At 42.0% G+C, this 22,148-nt stretch overlaps 1 long non-coding RNA gene across 1 annotated transcript in view; it reads left to right on the top strand.

The window, feature by feature from the left end:
* LOC138739941 (uncharacterized) overlaps positions 1-19,303 on the top strand; it is a 20,969-nt gene extending 1,666 nt beyond the window's left edge. Inside the window, exons 2-3 of the long non-coding RNA XR_011342589.1 lie at positions 9,809-9,912; positions 18,539-19,303. This is a non-coding gene — a long non-coding RNA (uncharacterized lncRNA). The remainder of the gene's footprint in view (positions 1-9,808; positions 9,913-18,538) is intronic.
* The last annotated feature ends 2,845 nt before the right edge of the window (positions 19,304-22,148 follow it).

Below are 22,148 nucleotides of genomic sequence, written 5' to 3'. Positions count from 1 at the left end.
GATATTTGGAGTTTTGGCCATTCCTGTGTGAACAGCCACTGCCAGAAGGTAGGGAGTCACCTCAGAACAGGAAAAAATCATGCAAGATTTATGTAAAAAACATAATTGATTCTGAATCAAGTCCTCCTCATGGTGCTCCATTCCATCCGGTCACTACTCTGTTCCTCAACCAATGCTACTCCTCATGTGCTCCTATTCACTTTCGAAAGAAAATTGGCATTGGGAACTATACTCACAGTCTGGGTCATTACTCTGGGATTAGTCTTTCTCAGGAAGCATGTGAGGAGAAGCAAGACTGACCCCCTGGTGGAAAATAGACACTAAGATGTTTGAAGGGCCTGGATGACTTGATCAGGTGGGCATTTGCAGGGTGGTAGAAGTGCGGCTTGCACTCCGCGTAGACCTGGCGAGGCCTAGTAATTTCCCTGATATCTTCCATGGAGTAGAGTAGATTGCGTGCTTTGACAAAATGACCCATGCCCTTAACCCATGGATGGCAGAGCTCATTATGCAGAGACTGCAGTTGGCTGGTGTGAGCAGAGGCACAGCTTCCTCTGGATAAGGGATCTAGAGGGTTATTAAAGGCTCCTGGCTGCTAGGCAATGTCATAATTGTAGGTGGAGAGCTCAATCTTCCCCCTAGCAATTTTGTCATTCTTGATGTTGCCCCTCTTGACATAATTGAACATGACTGTGACCGAGCACTGGTTAGTGAGGAGCGTAAATCTTCTACCAGCCGGGTAGTGTCTCCAGTGCCTTACGGCTTCTATAATGGCTTGAGCTTCCTTTTCTACCAATGAATTCCAGAGTTCGTGGCCTTGTAATGTCCATTAAAAACATCCAACTGGTCTGCCTGTCTGGTTGAGGGTAACGGACAGGGCTACATCTGAAGCATCATTTTCCACTTGGAAAGATACATTTTCGTCTATCGTGTGCATGGCGGCTTTCGCAATGTGGTTCCGGGGGTACTTAAAGCCATTTGGGATTCAGCTGAGGGTGGGAAAATTAGTGGTTTTAAGGGAGGTCCTACCTTATCAGCATTTTGAGAAAAATCCAAGGCATCTCCTCAAAGACTTTGTGGTCCCAGGGATAGGGATCTCTAACAGGGGACGCATCCTATTGGGTTTGGGGCCAATGATGCCATTGTCCATCATGTAGCCAAGGATAGCCAGCTGTTTAGTCCTGGACACACACTTGTGGAGTTATAAGTGAGGTTCAGGGCTTTCGCCGCGTGGAGAAAACTCATAAAATTGGTGTCATGGTCTTCCAAGGCGTGGCCACAGATGGTGACATTATTGAGGTAGGGGAAGGTAGCCTTCAATCTATACTCATCCACCATTCAGTCCACCTGCTGCTGGAAGATAGAAACCCCATTAGTGATACCGAAAGGGACCCTCTGGAATTGATAGAGATGACCATTAGCCTCAAATGCCATATATGGACATTCCTCAGAATGGATTGGCAGCTGGTGATAGGCAGATTTCTGGTTGATGGTTGAATAGACCCAAGACTGCGCATTATCATTCACCATGTCCAAAATTTAAGGGAGGGGGTATGCGTCCAGGAGTGTGTATCGATTAATAGTTTATTTATAGTCAATTATTAGCCTGGACTTGTTTTCCCCCTTTACGACTACTTCTTGCGCTCTCCACAGGCTGGTGCTAGGTTCACTGATACTTTCGTCAAGCAGACGTTATGTCTCAGTCTTTATAAAATCTCTGTCTGCTGTGTTGCACCTCCCACTCTTGGTAGCAATGGGTTTGTAGTCTGGCGACAGATTCGGGAAGAAAAGAGGGAGGTTGATATTCAGTGTGGAAAGGCTGCATTGGGTTCTAATTTTATGGACCCTCCATTCCAAACCGTTATGGGGGAATGGACCAGAATACTCCAATGTCACACTTTTAAGGTGACACAGGAAATCCAGAAGCAACAACATCGGAGCACACAGTTCATCAAAAACATACAAGCAAAATATACAGAACTCCCCCTTCAAATGACAGGTGTACTATACAATGTTGTTGAACACACGGAGAATTCGAATGAGATGCAAGAAATATGCGATAATTAGAAGGATACATCTTCAGGTTGTATTTTTGCACAGTCTGTAAGTCTATGAAGCTTGCAGTAGAGCCTGTATCGATTAGGCATTTAGTGGAGTGTCCATTTACCTTCACAGTCATTCTGGAGTTGCTGAGCTGGTGAGGTCTGTCCTAATCTAGGACCATCGAAGCTAGCTCCACGGAGTCTACATACTCCTCACTCAAGTGTCCCCCACTGTCCTGGGTTTCCCTACATGGGTAAGGTGGTGTCAACCTCATGGCGTGTTTAGATGGCCACCCTCCTTCTTCCTCCAACGATGATGGTGCCGAGTTTGAATTTGAATCACAGCAAGATGGCCTCTGAGCCTTTTCGCACCGTTTCCTCACTGCCACCCTCCATCGGTGTGTTGCGCAGCAAATGAATTTGGGTGAATTCGGGGGAGACAGCTTGGGGTTACAATCAGATCCTGGAGCGGTGCAGGCTGTGGACTTCCCCAGGCTTCCCCTCGCATGGCAAACCCTCACCTAATGCCCTTTCCTTCCACAGATGAAACACATTGAGTCCTTTTCTGAGCAACTAGATTGGGGATGCTGGCACTTGACACAGAAAAGGCACTCCCTAGCACAGGAACCAGCAGCCATTTGAGCAGCGGTAGCAGGAGCAGTCGGTCTTTGGAAGGAGTCACTTGAGTGAGCGAGCTCACTGACTTCGGGGTCGTTGTTCTCGAGTTTGGCCTGTTCCAGCGATTTGGCCAACTCGACGCGGCTAGCCAGGTCCTTGTTTCCTGACTCGAGCAGTTGCTGCCTCATGTACCTTGAGTGATCCCCCACATCTAGAATGTCCCAGATTTGTTCTTCCTCACAAACATGGCTTGTAGCCGCTTCATACCTGCACTTCTTGGCAGGCATCTACAAATCCTGCAGGTAGTCATTGATAGTCTCTCCTGGCTGCTGGTGATGTAGAACAAATCAGTGCCTTGCTAGGACCTTGTACTGCGACTTCAAGTACCTAGCCTTCAAAACTTCAATAGCAGCGTCATATGAAGAGCAGTTCCTGATGACTCTTTCGTTCGTACCCTCGAAATGAGTGTGGACTGCCCTAATTCATCGGTGTGGAAGACATCTGTGGTTGTGTTCAGGTAGGCCTGAAAGCAGCATAGCCAGTATATGAACTCCTCAGCTGTGTCTGTGGATAGAGGGTCTACCAGTAGCATACCTGGCTTGAGTAGTGTTTTCACCGTTAGGGAAAGCTAATAAAATTGTAGCATGAATAAAAGCTCTCACAACTGGAGGGAAAGCCAATGCTTTTATTAGCTTATAACTAAGGGAAGGGGGTCAACAGTAGTCTTCAGAAGGGTTCTGGGTTTAGGTGTGAAAGCAGGGTTATAAGTGAGCAGATGGGAGCTGAGCAGGGAATTGGTGCCATCCATCAGCACAACATCCTCCCAGTGAATCCCAGTTCACTGCAGAGGTAGAGGATTTCTTTAGTTTCTTCTACAACCAGCTGCCACTTTATTTGGATTTTGATTGATAGGTCAATAAATCAAGCTTACTTTCAGAACAATTTTATGCTAGGCTTTCATTCATTGCTAGAGCCCAATTTCATCTAGTGTAGACAGATAGACTTATTTCTTCTTGAAGGACTGTTCAGTCCAGAACTCAGCCAGAGTTCTCTAGTTTACACTCTTATTCTTTGACATCACCCTGAAGGTGCCACCTCCTTTTCAAGGTTCAAATTTTCAGTGCTAAGGTAGAAATATAGAACCAACCAGGAAAAGCAAAAATCTCAGAAGATAGGTTAACAGTAATGTCTTAACTGTATTCTAAGTACTAATAATATTTCGATTACAGAGACTTATCTTTGTCAACCCTTAACTCAATTGTTATCCTACATTCAATATAACATGTAAACATAATTAAATATCATGGTGTGCTTATTATGTAAAGATATAACATTTATTTACAGGACAGGATAAAGCAGATTTTTATTAACTTTTTTTGGAATCCTGACTGAGTGCATTTGGACAATGGATTAGAGTTATTTTCAATGAGAAACAATGCCTGACTCATACCTTGATGTCAGCTTCCTATCGACGCTGTGTGACCTGCTGAGTTTTTCCAGCACTTTTGTGTATTGACAGATAAATCACGGTCTGAGTTGATTATTTTTTAGCTATTGTGAAATAATCCATAGATCATCATAGATTTTAAAACCAAAGAGGTGGAAAACTGTCTTGGTTGCTGGCTTCAAAGGAGCTGTAACAATTGCCACTTATTAGCCCTTTTTCCACTGGCATTCCTGTTAATTGGCTGTGCAGTATCCTGGGTTAGGAAGCCCCTTGTGCCATTTCTACTGGCCTTCCTTAACTGGGATACTAATTGCTTTTCCACTTAACACAACTCATCCCCAGGGATCGGAGTGTTCTACCTTCAATTGGAAACAGGTGGCTTTCTGTAGTCCGTTTTCCATTGGTTTTATCAGCACGCTGGTGTCCACAAATGCTGGGGATATGAGTTGTGGTAGAGGTGGTTAATCCCTGGTGTAAAATGGCATAATTTGATGCTGGCATTCAGACAGTGTTCCTTTTCCACTGGACCCTTTTCCAATAAATTCTCAGTTAATTCCTGGGTGCTAGTGGAAAAGGGGCTACTGTATTCTTTTTGCTTGCATTTGATTCCATTGAGCTGAATGAATAGCCCCTTTCCCACTGGCATCCCAGTTAATTGGCTGTGCAGTGTCCTGGGATAAGAAGCCCTTTGTGCTGTTTCTATTGGGCTACCCTTAAATGGCAGACAAAATATCCCCAGGGATCAGAGTGTTCTACCTTCAACTGGAAATACGTGGCATTCTGCTGTCCCTTTTCCACTGGTTTTAATCAGCACTCTGGCATTAGCAAATGCCAGGGATACGAATAGGGGTTGAGCTGGTTAATCCCCAGCATGGAATGGCATAATTTGACACCAGCATGCTGCTAGTTTTATTTTTCCATTGATCCCTGTTCCAGCTAATTCCTGGGACAAGGTGTTGGTAGAGAAGGGGCACTGAAGGGTTGTTTTGCATAAGCAGCATCACATTTGGGATTTTCCATGTGAATGAACAATACATAAAATCTGCACTGACAAATTCCAAAGTGCACTTCAAAGTTGGGTTCCTCATGGAGACCAGTGGGGAGGAATTTTTTTTCAAAACTCCCCCAGTACTTATTCTGGGGAATGTGACACTGAATGTGGGCAAAATTGGGGATTTGATTCAGAATCAATTACATTTTTTACATAAATCTTGCATGATTTTTTTCTGTTCTGAGGTGACTCTCTACCTTCTGGCAGTGGCTGTTCACACAGGAACGACCAAAACTCCAAATATCCATATCTGCCCGCTAGTTTAGACAGAAGTAAGGTATGTAAAGAGCCAGGAGAAGCAATGCCACTGTATCAACGTTGACCATAATGTATAAAATAAATGTGATGTACAGTGCCACTGCGGTGAAGTTGCCAGTGACATCCAATTCATTAGGCCATTATTTGCGGATCACCTATAGTTTAGTTTGGACTGCAGGCGATCCATAAAAATTATCCAGAGGTCAGGATGTAAAATGTCAGAATAGGAATGAGCCTTATTCTGATTTTACACAGACTGCACTCTGGGAAATTAGGAATAACTTCCTGGAATACAGCGGCTGTGTAAAAAAACATAAATGTTTAATAAAAAATGTTTAAGAAAAAATGACATAAATGATGTCCTGGGGATACATCAATGGGAAGGCATGTCTGTGAGGAACAAATGCATATCTAAGGTCCTTTTGTATTTTTATTTTACTGTAGAGTTGAATGCTATAGATGATTGAAAGGTTAAGTGATTTTGTGGTTTAGCTTTTGTTCTTTTTAAATGTTAAACACTCATTAAAATGGTGAACTTTTGTCCATAATTATTTAATTCTTTTGAATGTTTTGCAGAGTTAGGTAGTAGCTGACCATCAATATTTTTTTTTAATCTAGTAATCATCCCCCTCATATTCCATCACCCCCCCACCCCACAAGATTGCTTTACAGCACAGAAGGCTTTGTCACTATGAAGGACCTCACCATTCTAAACTTCACAGAGCAAATATACATGATTGATCTTAGGAGTGTGGTCAGCATTGAGCATAGACATCTCGTAGCAGGGAATAGATCTTAGTCAATAGCACTCTCAAGCTCTCCCTAATCTTTATCAGATCAGCATGAATTCTAAAGTGAAATAAAATGAACAGCATGGATTCAAGTTTTCTTTTATCTGGCTTATTCTGCCATTTTCATGACGGGGGGGGGGGAGAAATTTCAGGCATTGACAAATTGTTTAACTGTCAGCGTTGTGGGACATATTTGTAATTAATCATTTAATAGCCCCTCCTGAATTGCTCTCGGGGAGTCATGGTGAGCTCTTATTTTCAAACTGCAGCAGTTCTTGAAATTAACGTCTACCCTTAATGCTGACAGAGAGGGAGTTACAGGATTATGACCCAGTAACAGTGATGGAATAGGGATGTATTTCAAAGTCAAGATGGTGAGTGCTTTGTGGGCAACTTCTAAATAGAACTAGAGAATCACACAGCACAGAAACAGGCCCTTTGGCCCATCTGGTTTATTCCAAACCATTACTCTGCCTGCTCCCAATGACCTGCACATTCATAATAGCCCAAAATACCCCTCTCATCATTGTACCTATCCAAATTTTTCTTAATTATCAAAATGGAGCCCACATTCACCACTTCAGTTGCCAGCTCGTTGCACACCAGCCCTCTCTGTGTGACTAAGTTCCCCCTAATGTTCCTTTCAAACACTTCCCCTTTCATTCTTAACCCATGTCCTCTAGTTTTTGTCTCATCTGACCTCAGTGGGAAAAACCTGCTTGCATTTACTCGATCTACACCCCTCATAATTTTGTATAAGTCTATCAAATCTCCCCTCATTCTTCTGCACAGGTTGGTAGTGGTTGTCCGTATTAAATGCAATGGTGAGGAGTCTTACTGAGTTGCTGCAGTGCATCCTGCAGATGGTACAAACTGCTGCTACAGTGCATGGCTTATGGAGTGATTGAATAGCTGTAGATCAGGCACCAGTCAAGTCGGCTGTCATGCCCTGTATGGTACAGACCACCTTGACTGTTGTCAAAGTTGCAGGAAACAGAAAAATTGAGGGGTTGGGAACCATGTCGATTATTGTCTCGTCATCAGCAAACATCCCTACTTCTGAGTTTATGACGGAAGGAAGTTCATCGATGAAGCAGCTAAAGATGGATGTGCAATCAATGAATGATTGTGCTTTTGCGTCTAGGGGCAGATGCTTTTCTGGGAAGGAGAAGGCACACAACAATGACCAGCCAGAAAACTATTAAGCTTGCGCAAAGGCATTTTATTAATGCCCTTGTGTAATCTTAGTTTATCAGCTGTCTTTCGTGACCCAACCAATTTGGTTTCTAATTAATTTCAGGAAGGAAGACATGCCTTTTTTAGTTTTATTGGCCTCCATTATTCTTTGTACAACCTCGATGAATGAGAACAAATGTAAAAAATCATGACTGTATTATTGGATCGGTGAAGTCAAGGCTATGGCGAAGTCATCAACAGTCTACCAAATACCCTTAAATATAGTTCTATTACAGTATAAGGAAATAAGATTTTGGTCTCTTATTCTCAACAAGCAGTTGCATTGCAAATTGACTTTACATCTTGAGGGATGTAGTTCATATCAATCCAGCTGTCTATAGAAATGTTGAAAATATGCTGGTATAAAGTTTTCCTTCCAAATGAAACACATTGCTTATTCATTTCCAAATTACAAGACAAACAAATGTGTTTCATGGTGCAATGAGCAGATATTTAAATGAGAAGGCTGATTTAATTTGATATGAAATATTCTCTCTTCTTTCTTGTGGCTTCTCCCTTTAGGCTTCAACTGATCTTTTGATCTTTATTTGTCCTTTCAGTTGACTCTTGCCTGCAACCAGTCTTTCTCTTCCTTTATCACTTTTACTTTAGTTACTTGTCAGGATGAGCCTGCTTCCTTGTTTCTGACTCATGAAGCTGTCTCTAAATTTATGTGTTGTCTTTTAGCAGTTCCTTCATTTTCTATCTAATCTCTGATTTTTCTCCGATTTCCACCAACTGTTTCTAACACCACTCCTGATCATTGATTTCTATATCTGTGTTTTTTTTAAGAATCATGCTTTCTTTTCCAGTCAACTTTTTTTTTGGCTATATTCCCATTGCTTTTTAACTAGTCTGATTTAAAAAAAAAGTTTATGATAAATGTTGCCTTCAATCTGTGCTGACTTGGCAGATTTATTTCCCCATTAGTTCTCTCTTGACACTGTCTTTACTTGGAATCCCAAACTCTCCCAACAGTACTGAATCACAATTGAACATGTTCAATGCATGTGGCTATTGCTTCCTTTGTCGATAACCTGATGATTCCCAACCATAATATATTTACTTTGCTGTTTTGCATTTCTTCTTTGGAATTTTTTAAAAGTTTAAATTTAGACATACAGCACAGTAACAGGCTATTTCAGCCTACGAGTCCATGCTGCCCAATATACAGCAAATTAAGCTACACCCCAGTATGTTTCCAACAGTGGGAGGAAACTGGAGCTCCTGGGGGAAATCCATGCAGACATAGGGGGAATGTACAAACTCCTTACAGTGTGGGATTTAACCCACAGTTCCAATCACTGTAACAGCATTGTGCTAACTGCTACACCAACTCCTGGAGTTGTCTGAAAGCTTGTTTGATGGTACTGATGTCTAAACTTGGGCACTCAAAATTCTAAACTTGAACAGTTTTATATTATTTTCCAAATAATTCCGTCAAAAATAATGAAAGATCCAGATACAATTTACTGAGAAAGAAAGAACTGAAACCATTTACTTTAACATCTTCATTCCAGAACCATGCCCTCAGAAAAACCAGGTTGAGTAGGAGGGATGAGGGTATGCTATTTGATAAGCATCTGTTGTTCAGTTTGCTGACACAAACAGAAATCTGGGAAAAGAAATGTCTGCCATTTGGCCAGGGAGCCAAAAAAGTTTAGGCATGTTACGTCTGGAAAACATTGGAATTTTTTAGGTATTCTTTTGAAATTGAGGATGGCTTCCTTGCTGTGGGATTTGGGATAGAGGATGAGTCCAAACTGTAACTTGCTGATTCTACTACAGGTGAACCAGAAGGTATTGAATGAGGCAAGTGGGTGGGAAATATGTGAGGCAAATTATTCCTCTATTTTGCTGGGCTTCTGTGATGGAGAGATGCTTGGTTCTCAGTATCATGATGAATTCACTTTCACCAATCTCAGCAATCTTTGCCATGGGATGTTTAGGATCAGTAAGATTAAACGATGACAATTGAAGGTATTATTTAAATTGTCTTCCACCTGAAGTTTGATTAATTAAATTTCTTAAGATTAACTTAATATTCAGAGAGTTTGTTAATCAAGATAGCAACAGTGTATATTATTATTTTGTCAAAAATATATTGTTTTGTTTCTTGCCACTATTTAAGAGACAGAAATGCTTTCAAGTTGTTTTAACAGTAGATTGCATTAAGTAATTATTCTAGCTTCTAACCAGTTTATTAATCCAATTAAAAGTAAAGATTTGGTACATCTGATGAACACAAAATCCATAAACATGTGTACATGAATGCAGCTTACAAATTATTGTTAAAAAACAACACATTAATTTCTAATAGTTATGCTGAAACGAAGTATTTTTTGTTTCTTTTTGTGTATTTCAGATTTCCTTTTACTTGCTCCTAGTGATATGTTCCAGGAACCTTCTTCTTGCCTGTTCAAATTGCCCTGGGAAAAGATTCTAGTTTTTTTAGCCACCATGAGAAAGGTTTCCTGTGTTATTGCCATTTATTGTTATTGTGTTATTGTTACTGTGTTATTGATCATTGAACCACAAATAGTAACAGAGGAATTAATATTCAGAATTGCCTGCAAACTCAATAAATATAGGGAAAATTTTCAGGTTGTCAAATGCTGCTTATTATAAATTATACTTATTTTACAGTCAATGTGCATTTTCTAGGACCTCTGTGCAAGCCTTGTTTAATCCTCAGGAAAATGTGTGCAACCCAATAAAGTATTTGCCAGCTTGCTACAACCTTAACAGAATCCATTCATGCATTCCTTCAATACGCATTCCTTGATTGAAACCAGTGGATTAATAGAGCACCACAGAAATAGTGAACAATCTGAGGTTCAAGAAGTTAATGAAATACATTACCATCTAATTTAGGTTAAAGTCATATTCCATTTCAAAATGCACAACAGATTTCAGGAGTACAAGGAACCCCTGAGATGGAATTTTGATTGTTTAAATTAAAAAGTAAAAATCAAAGATTTTTATGCAATCTTTTGTAGTTTGTTCTCCTATCTGGAGAAAAGGACTTGCTCTGTGGAAATGTGGACATGTAGTCCATGAGCTAATCTATTCACCTTTATAAACTGAACATAAAATTATATGATGGTAAATGTATTTAAATTAATGGGATGCACTGCAAATAAAAGGGCATCAGCTAAATATATTCAATTATAATTCAATTCACAAATTGTATGTGACCCCATGTTGAGAATTTATTGCAATAAATGTGGAAAGGAGAATAGGAGAGGAGCACATAATGATGGCAGAGTTCAAACAACTAAGCATCAAACAACTGGCTTCTGTTGCTTCTCTGTAGATCTTTTTTTTTAAATTTAGCTCCCTAAGGAAAATCTACACATAGATTCAATATACCTGTACCCAAACAGGGCATGACATTCTTAATTAAACATTTGCAAATTAGCTACTTAACTTTTTTAGGTATTCTTTTGAAATTGAGGATGGCTTCCTTGCTGTGGGATTTGGGATAGAGGATGAGTCCAAACTGTAACTTGCTGATTCTACTACAGGTAAACCAGAAGGTACTGAATGAGGCAAGTGGGTGGGAAATATGTGAGGCAAATTATTCCTCTATTTTGCTGGACTTCTGTGATGGAGAGATGCTTGGTTCTCAGTATCACGATGAATTCACTTTCACCAATCTCAGCAATCTTTGCCATGGGATGTTTAGGATCAGTAAGATTGCACGATGACAATTGAAGGTATTATTTTCCCATCATCCTTTGGGGAATAAATGGGGATGTTGCTCCCTAGGGAAATCTAACAACTCAAACATATTTTATGGTTATGTTTGTTATTAATAAACAAAATTGTTTAAGCAGCTTTCCTGAGTTCAGACTACAAACATGTTGGATGTCACTATCATGGACTATTGAGGGAGTGATGTACTATCTGAGATGTAGGTGAAGAAATTGAAGAGTGCCTTTCATGCCAGGCCTCCAGCTGGAGGTCGGCTACAAACATGGAGAGAAAACATAAAATTTACCTTTCATGGAGCTCGCATTCATGTCACGCTGTGCCTCATAGCACCCTCCAGAGCCAATGGAGGTGGGGGAGGGCAACTGTGTTTCCCAGTGTGGTGATATATAATTACACCACTAGGTCACCAGGGGTCATCCTGGTGACCTTGTATATGAAGCAGTCCAGAGCTACAGTCTGGCCTTCCAGGTTCGTCTTGGAGAGAGACAAGACCTCTTAGTGCACATATTAGTTTATTAAAGCTGTCATATACTTGCACTGCTGGCGTGGTTATTGTCAGTACAATTTAATAAACTAATATGATAGCTACTAGGATGGAAGCTGCTTCTGCTCCAACGTGCATTCCCAACCACCTGGAGATGCTTCCTGAGGAATAGAATCCAGGGATGACCAGCATGCACGTGCATCCGAGGACAGAGATGGCGAGGGACCATTGTACTGGAATCATGTGGAATGCAGGGAAGACCACAGAAATATGATAGGGCAGGTAAGAAATGGCGAAGAGCCCTTCCTGCCCATAGGTTTGCCGGTATAGGCACCAGTGACCCTAAACACCAGTCCAATCAGAAAGGGGTCACTACAAGCACGGATGGAAGGATCTCCACAAGTTGTGCTCCCGATCACCGGATATGTGGAGAATTTCTGACCACTCCAGAGCCAGGAAAAGAAGACACCACTACTGTCACTCCCCCAGCAGCAGTTTCCCTAGTACCACAGAGACTTGATGCTACTGCTGGGATCCCCCTAAGCATGCTGCAAATGTCCCAAAGCCAGAGACTCAGCCAACAGCCCCAGGCACCCAGGGTACTCCTCCAGCAGACACAAGCCCCAGAGAGGCTCTACCAGCAGCTCCCAGTACCCCAGGGTCCGCACTTTCAATACCTAACGGACCAGAGACTGCGGCTAAGCAATGTGCTGCGACCAGATAGGCTGGAGCTTGACCCCAGAAATCCTGGACCTGGCAGGTACTTTGGCCACTGGCAGAGATGCTTTCTGAATTACGTGGAGGGTGGTGAGGCATTGAATAAATAGCTATTAATGCTGCTGTTAGCGCAGCTGGGAGACCACCCTTACTCCCTTATACAGGATGCCAGGTCCTACCAAGAGGCCATGAGCATTTTACTCCCGTTACAGGTTCATGACCAGGTCACAACAAATAGAGGAGTCCGCCAGAGACTTTATACTCTCTCTGAAGGACCTGCAACTTTAAAGCAATATCAGCTCAGGAGTACACAGAGGACCTTATTAGGGACAGAATTGTTGCGGGCATACGGTCCACTGAGATGAGATATTGATTGCTGGAGAAAGGAATGGTGGGGCTAGATGAGGCAGAGACAATTGCAGAAGCTTTAGAAAACACCAGGAAAGAATTGGAGGAGTACTCACAGGACCCTGGGGCTGGGACAAACGTCACACTGCTGGACTCTCTAGCCCCACAAAAAGAAAAGTATGCTGCCTCACAGGAATTCACAGCAACAGCACACCTTGAGGGTCACAAGTGCTTTTTCTGTGGACAAAAAGAAAGCATCCCAGAGCCCTCTGCCCTGCCAGAGAAAATGTCATTTCCAACTGTGGAAAAGTGGGCATTATGCAAAAGTCTGCAGAAGTCCCAACGCCACACCCAAGGCCCATTCTCATGCTAATGAGAGGCGGGAAAGCTCTTCTTTCTCCACAGACAAACAGAAGAAGAAGAATGTCATGTTTAGCCGGCCATCTTGGACAAATGCTACAGAGTAGAGGACACAGTCTTCAGGAGATTAATATGATGCCAAGTACTATTGGATGAAGGACACAAAGGGCACGCCAGACTTGCTTCCCTATGCATGAATCAGATGAGTCCACATAATTTATCTGATGCCACTGTGTGCATCAAAATTAATGATGTGAGGGTAAATTGCTTAATAGATAGTGGAAGCACTGAAAGTTTTATTGACCAGGTGTTAGTCAACCGCTTTGCCCTCCCCACATGCCCGAGTGAGCACCAGATCCTGTTAGCAGCCAGCAGCCTTGAGACTGTGATAAAACCATTTTGAAGGGTTACTCTAGAAATCCAGGGTACAAAATACGAAGGATTCAAATTACTTTATTTAAGATTTTATAACATGAATAAGATATAAGATTACATTTTAAAAAAATTTAAAAATGAAATAATGAAATTACAATACAACATCAGTAATCTAAACAAACTATACCCCCCCAATAATTATTACACAACATTAATAAACCGACTCAAATTAATCCAACCCCCCCTCCTTGACCCCCCACAATAAAGAGTGAAGGATTAATAAGATAAGTAATATATGTAAGAGAAAATAAACCCACTTACAAAAAAAAACAAAAACATTAAACAATAATCAATTCATAAAAAAGAATTGTAGCATGAGAAAAAAAAGATTAAAAAAAACTTTCTCTATAAAAATAAACCTTCACCAAATATCAACTAACTTCACATCTATCAACATATTAGTCACATAAACCACCATCTTAAAACAAAATCCTAACCTCATTAAGCATTATACAATTCAATTTTAGTACTCTTCCACCATTTTTCCCTTTTGCTCTTGAATACTTATCCAATAAAAGCCCCAATACCACATTTAAATATCCCCAATCATTACTTTAAAATTCACATATCCAAATAATAAAAACACATCTACAATGAAAACTATATTTTCAACAAATGGAGCATAAACAACAAACAAAATTCAAGCCTTATTAAGAATTGTACAATCCAATTTATAACTTTCACCATTATTCCCTTCGTTCTGTAACTAAGATAATAAAATAATTTACACCAGAATTACTGCTCCTTTCTCCTTGAAGTTAAATAAAAAAATAAAAAGCTATCCATCCCATTCAGATTTACATTTCAAATATTCCTTATCTACTAAATAAACTTTACAAAAAACAACCACATCAACTTTTAATTTTTTAAACAAGCAAATACTTTCTTATACTTAATAAAATTATTAAAACCGTAAGTATTAAAAAAAACAAATTTAAATTTAAACATTACTTAAAAGAACACACAAAAAAAAGAGAAGGAAAAAAAGGAAAAAAAGAGAAAAAGAAAAAAAAACACTCCCTCCCCTTATCCCCTCCTAAAACTACAAAAAAAAATATATAAAAATTTTTAAAAATAATAAAAAAAACCCTTCACTCCTCAATCCAAAAATTAATAAGAAAAAAAAACAGGCAAGAGGCAACTGCTACCTCCTCCTGGGTCAACCGCTCATTGCGGTAACTCCCACACAATATCAGGTGTGAGATAACTCACACGTAGCTGATGACTTCTGGAAAATAGTGCCCACCCAGCTCCCTTTCCCAACTCACGTTTCACATAAACTATCATCATTATTTAAAATTTTCTCAAAAAGAGAAAAAAAAAATTATTTTTAGTATTTTTTAATCAACTTTTTCACTTCGACCACCATTATTTCTATTTCTCCTTGGAATTCGATTCCCATCTTATATCTCCACTCTCTTTGGAGACCGTAAAGGACTACGTCTTTCCTGAAATTGTATAATTGATAACGATTGAGCAAAATCCATAGCTTCCTTAGGATCATCAAAAAATTTTGATTGGTAACCATCTTGAAAAATCTTCAGTACCACAGGATATCTAAATGTTGCTTTATAACCTTTTTTCCACTTCTTTCACAGAATTAAATTCACGTCGTTGAGACATAACTTCTTGACTCAAATCCGGATAAAAAAAAAACACGATTATTCTGAACCATCAAAGGAGATCTTCTTTGTTGTGCACTTTTTATGGCCGCACGCAAAATTGTCTCTCTTTCATAATAATTTAAACAACAAACCAAAATAGGTCGTGGCTTTTGTCTAAAAGAAGGCTTTCTTCTCAAAGCTCTATGTGCACGTTCCAGTATTAAGCCTTCCGGGAACTTATTTTGTCCTAATACTTGTGGAATCCACTCAGTAAAGAATTTTCTTGGATCTGATCCTTCCATATCTTCTGGTAAACCAACAATTTTTATGTTATTCCGTCTAGATTGATTCTCCAAATAATCAAACTTTTTCATTAAATTTTTATTCTGAATTTGTAAAGTTTCAATTGTTTTATTGACACCTTGTAATTGATCTTGTACCTCAACTTGGTCACAAAAATCAAGTCTTTCACTCGTTTTAAGCTTAAAAGCTCCATAATCAGCCATCTGTTGAGTATTAATATCCACCAAGGTATTAAGTTTAGTACCAAGTTAATCTAAAGCTTTAACAAATTCTTTCAATATAGCAGTTAACTTAGATTCAAGATTCTTAAGAAACTTATCCACTGAAGTAGATTCAGACACAATAGGGCCCAATTGTTTCTGAATAGCCAAAAGGTCTTGTATTCCCTCCCTTAATTTAACTGCTTTTCTTGCAGTGTGACTTCGTGTAGAAACCCCCGCCATAACCTCCCCAGTAATATTTGGAGGTTGATGGCGAGGGTTATCCCCAAGCCATATTCTGTCAAGCATTTCTGACATATTGAAGTCTGTAGAAATCTTCATTACAGGTAGTGCACTTCGCAGCGCCACTACTACATCAGTCAGTGGATGTCCCTTTAACTGCAAGCCTTCAGCTGGCAGCTTCCCAGCTGTTTCAGCTGTCAAAGGCTCTGTGACAGCACTCATAGCGGGCATTGACTGAAATACACGCACCTGGCTAGCCCTTTATTCTAAGGGCTGCCGGGTGCCATTTTTAAAGAGCCCTACCGGCAGAGAACGGAGCTCCGCTGCTGATTCCTGTGCTTCTCCTCCTGGATCCATTCCACACTGAGTCCTGGCTACTTGTAAACAAGTAGGCTCTGATATCTTCAGAAAATGTAATTTCTTAACAATCTGTTGCCGTTTTTTCTTGCTTTTTTTCAACAATTGTACCATTGGAAACTAGTTTAACAGCTCTAACTATATCTAACCTTGAAAAGATTTTAACGGGCATTAAAGACAAAACAACACCAAAGAGTCGGGAGAGGACTGGAAGGCACGTCTATTCCTTACGCCACCTTGCCACACCCCTGGATTCAAATTACTAGTACTCCCTCACCTCTGTGCCCTTGTACTATTAGGATTAGATTTTTGGTGCTAGTTAAAAAGCATTACAATAGTGCACAACGGGCCTCACCCCCCACTACGCCTTACAAAGAAACAACACAGCAGCCTGTCTGTCCTGAACATAGAACCCCCTCCACCGTTCACACACCTGACCCCAGAATGCACACCAATAGCCACAAAGAGCAGGAGGTACAGCCGAGGGACAGAGCCTTCATTAAGACAGAGGTCCGCAGGCTACTACAGGAGGGTATCATCGAGCAGAGAACCAGGCCATGGAGAGCCCAGGTGGTTGTAGTAAAGTCAGGAGAAAAACTGCGCATAGTAGTGGATTACAGCCAGATAATCAACAAAGTTACACAACTAGATGCCTACCCCCTGCCACGGATAGCAGTGATGGTCAACAACATTGCATAATATAAGGTGTTCTTCACCATGGACCTGAAAGCAGCATACCACCAACTGCCCATGAGAAACAGCGATAGCATTTACAAGGCATTTGAGGCAGACTACAGGCTGTATCAATTTCTGCGACACCCTTCAGTGTCACCAATGGAGTGTCCCAGTTTCAGAGAGAAATGGACTGAATAGTAGATGAGTTCCAACTGAAAGCGGTGTTCCCCTACTTAGACAACATGACAATCTGTGGCCCCACTCAGGAGGATCATGACACAAATTTAAAACTCTTCATCCAGGCAGATGAGGAAAGGAACCTAACATACAACAGGGACAAATGAGTCTTTAGCGCCAGGAAGTTGCCAATCCTGGGCTACATAGGGCAGAACAGGGAAATCAGCCCAGACCCAGCCCGTATGAGCCCTCTCCTAGACCTCCCAGTGCCACACATGCTGAAAGCACTAAAAAGGTGTTTTGGACTGTTCGCTTACTACGCCCAATGGATCCCCAACTATGCCGACAGGGCCCGCCCACTTATAAAAGCCTCAGTCTTCCCACTGTGCCCAGCAGCCACCATGCAATCTATAGATGAGTTGATCCTGTTTCAAGTAGAAACGGATGCATCCGATGTGGCTCTGGCAGCCACCCTAAACCAAGACGGACGACCGGTGGCCTTTTTCTTGTGAACCCTACAGGGGCCAGTGGTAAGAGGCTCAGCAGTAGAGAAGGAGGCCCTACCTATTGTGGAAACAGTAAGGCACTGGCAACATTATCTGGTGTGCGAGCACTTCACCCTCATCACGGATCAACGGTCTGTGGCTTTTATGTTCGATAACCAGAACAGGGGGAGAATTAAAAATGGCAAAATCCTGCGCTGGCGGATAGAATTGTCTACATTTAACTACGACATTCTATACCACCCCAGGAGACTCAACAAGCCCCCGGATGCATTGTCGAGAGGCACTTGTGCCATCCTTAACCACGCGTCCCAGTTGCAGAACTTGCACAATGAGCTGGCCCACCCGGGGGTCGTTAGACTGTTTCACTTCATTAAAACCCAAGACCTCCCATTTTCGGTAAAGGAAGTGAGGTCAGTGAACAAGAGCTGCCCCATTTGTGTGGAATGCAAGCCACAATTTTACCGGCCAGACAAAGCCACCCTGATAAAGCTACCAAACATTTTGAGCATCACATCCTCGATTTTAAAGGGCCGCTCCCATCCAATAATAAAAATGTCTATTTCCTAAAAGTAATAGATGAAAATTCCCATTTCCCCTTTGCAACCCCGTGTTCTGATGTATCAGCAGCCACTGTTATAAAATGCCTCCAACACATCTTCAGCTATTTGGGTGCCCAAACTACATATACTCAGACAGGGGTGCTGCATTCATGAGCGGAGAAGTACTGCAATACCTGCACGAGAGAGAGATTGCTACCAGCCACACTACAAGTTACAATCCCAGGGCCAATGGACAAGTAGAAAGGGAAAATGCCACTATCTGGAAAACAGTCCTCTTGACCTTAAAAACAAAAGACCTGCCTGTTACTGGATGACAAGAAGTTTTGCCAGAAGCCCTGCACTCTATATGTTCTTTGTTGTGTATTGCCATTAATGTGACCCCACATGACTGTATCTTTTCTTTCACAAGGAAAGCCACGACGGGCTCAGTGCTGCCTAAATGGATGATGACACCGGGACCTGTTCTCCTCCGGAAGCACTGCAGACCCCACAAAGCGGACCCGCTGGTGGATCAAGTGGAGTTGAGGCATGCAAACCCTCAGTATGCCTTCATCACATTCCCAGATGGAAGAGAAGACTCGGTGGCCACCAGGAATCTCGCGCCGTCCGGATGTGTGAATAACACGGAGGAAACACAGATGTCTACGGATCAACAAGGAGCACAGCAGCAGCCACTAGAACAGTCGTCCATCAAGTCACCCCAAAGGACCATACCACCCACTCCGGAAATCAGGACCCTGGGTACGCACACCCCACAAAATATCTCCACCCTAGACTTGATGGCAGGACCTAATTCCATACAAGAGGATCCCCAGCCCACATGGCAACATGGCCATCTAGTATTTCCCACTCCCATACCTCCACCAAGAAAGGCCGAAAGGCAGACCGCACTCCCCATCCCTATACCACTACCGAGGAGGTCCAGAAGGCAACAGAAGCCACGAAAAAATTTGGACTTATGAACTTACAAACCAGGGAAGGAGGATGGTGGGGATGGGGGGGTGGAGGGAATAAATTTTTTTTTAAGGGGGGCTGAATGTGGTGATATGTAATTACACCACTAGGTCACCAGGGGTCATCCCAGTGAACTTGTATATAAAGCAGTCCAGAGCTTCATTGTAGCCTTCGAGGTTCGTCTTGCAGAGAAACAAGACCTCTTAGCATACATGTTAGTTTATTAAAGCTATCTTATACTCACACTGCTGGCGTGGTTATTGTCAGTACAGACAGTTCCAGCTGTGTGGGGGATTATGGGTAGAGAGTGGCCTTGAAGGCTGTAGTATCCCGCTGAGGTTCTGGAACAGATGGTGGGTCTGTCACAGCCTGCACTGACTTCCCCCTGATGGCCCCCGCCCCAAAAGCCCCCACTGACCAACCCTGACCTGATGACCCCCTGCTGCCTGATGGCCCCTGCCGACTGCCCTTGACCTGACGACCCCTGCTGCCTGCTGGCCCCTGCCGACTGCCCATGACCTGATGGCACCCACCAGTCACCCCTGCCTTGAGGGGTTCATGGAGGGAGAGGGGTGAGTGGGAAGATGGGTCACAAGCTGACAGTGTCATCAGCCCACCCCAACCAGTTGCTTGCAGTGGCTGCACATTCGTGTGAGGCGGCAGAACACTGCACTCCAGTGATTATCCTTCCCTGAGAGGGATTGCAGTCAACACTTTAGAGTCGGTTATGTACATTCAAGAAGGTAAGTATCCCGACATAAGGGAGGAGAACCTCTGCCTTTACAGTTGGGTTTTTTTTCTTTGCATGAAAGGGCCTATAGAATTACAATCCCAAGAATAATTTTAAGCAAACTCTTCAGTACCCCTACTCAAATCTTTGCATATGTGACATTCAGAAATGACAATAAAGTGAATGACTTCAGGGATTTCCCCAAGGAGGATTCCTGCCAGTGAATGCCATGTCTTGGGATCTGCTTAAGTAAGACTTCTTTAAGTAACAATTAAGCATCACAGGAGCAACCCTGCCCTCCATGAGCTGCATGTACATGATTCAAAATTGTGGAAGTGTTACATGGCTTTGGTCACTATTGTGGCTGTCTGGGTTTTTCCTTACACCAGATGCTTCATCACTTAGAGAGAAAGTTTCAGGCTTTGTAATACTTACAGGAAATCAATAATTTTCCTTTGTAAAATGTTTTACATTGAAATTGATTTGAGACATATCGGAAGGCAATTTGCTCTGCAATTCAATTTCTATGCAGTCACTTCTCAATGTTTAAATTTAAAATTTTAAATTTAGACATACAGCACTGTAACAGGCCTTTGCAGCCCACGAGCATGTACCGCCCAATTGACCTACAATCCTCAGTACGTTTTGAACAGTGGAAGGAAACCAGAGCCTCCAGGGAAAATCCATACAGACAGAAGGAGAATGTACAATCTTCTTACAGACAGTGCGAGATTCAAACCCTGGTCCCGATCGCTGGTGCTGTAACAGTGTTGTGCTAACCGCTACACTATTAAGCCAATGTCCTGCCTGCTTCCACCCTTTCCTTTAATTTTTTTTTTAAGTTAGACCTATAGCACATTAACAGCCCATCTGCCAAATAATCCACAGTTTACCCACAGACTCCATACATTGTGAATGGTGGAAGGACACCCATGCAAACTCCTTACAGACAGTACAGGATATGATCCCAGATCACTGGTGCTCTAATTGCATTGTCCTAACCACTATACTGACTGTGCCAGCCAGACATTCTTTCAATGTTGTCCTAAATGTCCTGGCCATTAGTTATTCCAACTTAAAAATGCAAATTATTACGGTTTGTGGCAGTATTGCTGATTTTGCTATACCATGCCTCAAAGTAATTCATTAATTGGTAAGTGCTTTGAGATGTGAGCAAGGGATGGGGGTGGGGGAGGGGAGGCAGTGGTTATGCAGCTGGGGTTACGTTAAATGTTTGCAGAACCTTGGGAGATAATTTTGGATTCCTTGCCAAAAGTTCTCACAATTAACAGAAGAGCTGTGGTCAGATTGTTTGTACTCAGTTTTAACTTGTCCCGAACAGATGTTAAGAGAGTCAGGGGGATTATCATCCTTAAGGTCAGGATTCTAACACAACCTGATCCTAGCTGTCAGAAATGTAAAGCAAGAAACTCTATTCGAGGACCATTCATTTTAGGTGTGGTGCTCGCTCAATGTTTTAAAGTCTAATAAAGTAATATGAGCACTGAAATCTCTTGCTGCCTGCAGTTCATGAGCAGAAAAGTCAAAAGTAGTCAATCAATCTCAGGGGATCAAATTGAGTTTTAAAACTGTCTGGGTGAGAAATTCTGCAGGGTCAAAATATAACTCAAAGTGATGGGTAGCTGCAAAAGTTTTCAATGAGATGCCAAGGGAGCAGTGTTTGAATGTCCAATGGGTTATCTATGTTGTAGTTATAACCCCTGAGCCTTGGGCACCTAACCAGCACACACCATGTTGCAGGACTTGTAGGGTTCTTGTGTTGCTGCTTGCACAAGTAAACACAAAAAAATAAATAAACAAAGATTGATTATTAAAAATACAACCTCTCAACTAAACTGCAGGGTCTGGCTCCAAAATTGTGTTAAGTGTCAGATGATGAGATACAAATTTCAGAAGATGTGGGAGGTGGAGTGAGAAACCATGAGGAAGTGCGGAGGGGGTGGGAAGAAAAGTTAGTGAGAGAGAGAGAGAGAGAGAGAGAGAGAGAGAGAGAGAGAGAGAGAGAGAGAGAGAGCATAATTAAGTACAGAAGAGATATAGAGCTGGAAACTGTGGAATCAAATCAGGGTGGGAGTTGACTAAAATTAGGCATTTGGTCTCATCAAAGGGTACCAAGGTTAGCATAGAGGCTCGCGCATCTCTGTTCCAGCACCAGTGATCAGGACTGGAGTTCAAATCCCACGTTGTCTGTAAGGAGTTTTTACGTTCTCCCCATGCCTTGTGGGTTTCCCCAGGGCTCCGGTTTCCTGTCCCTGTTCAAAATGTACAGGGATTGATGGTGAAATGGGTGTAATTGGGCGATACAGGTTCGTGG

This window comes from Narcine bancroftii, chromosome 7, assembly GCF_036971445.1.
Source record: "Narcine bancroftii isolate sNarBan1 chromosome 7, sNarBan1.hap1, whole genome shotgun sequence".
Taxonomy (NCBI): Eukaryota; Metazoa; Chordata; class Chondrichthyes; order Torpediniformes; family Narcinidae; genus Narcine; species Narcine bancroftii.
Note: the sequence above shows the minus strand (reverse complement) of the source record. Positions and strands in the feature narration are given on the sequence as shown.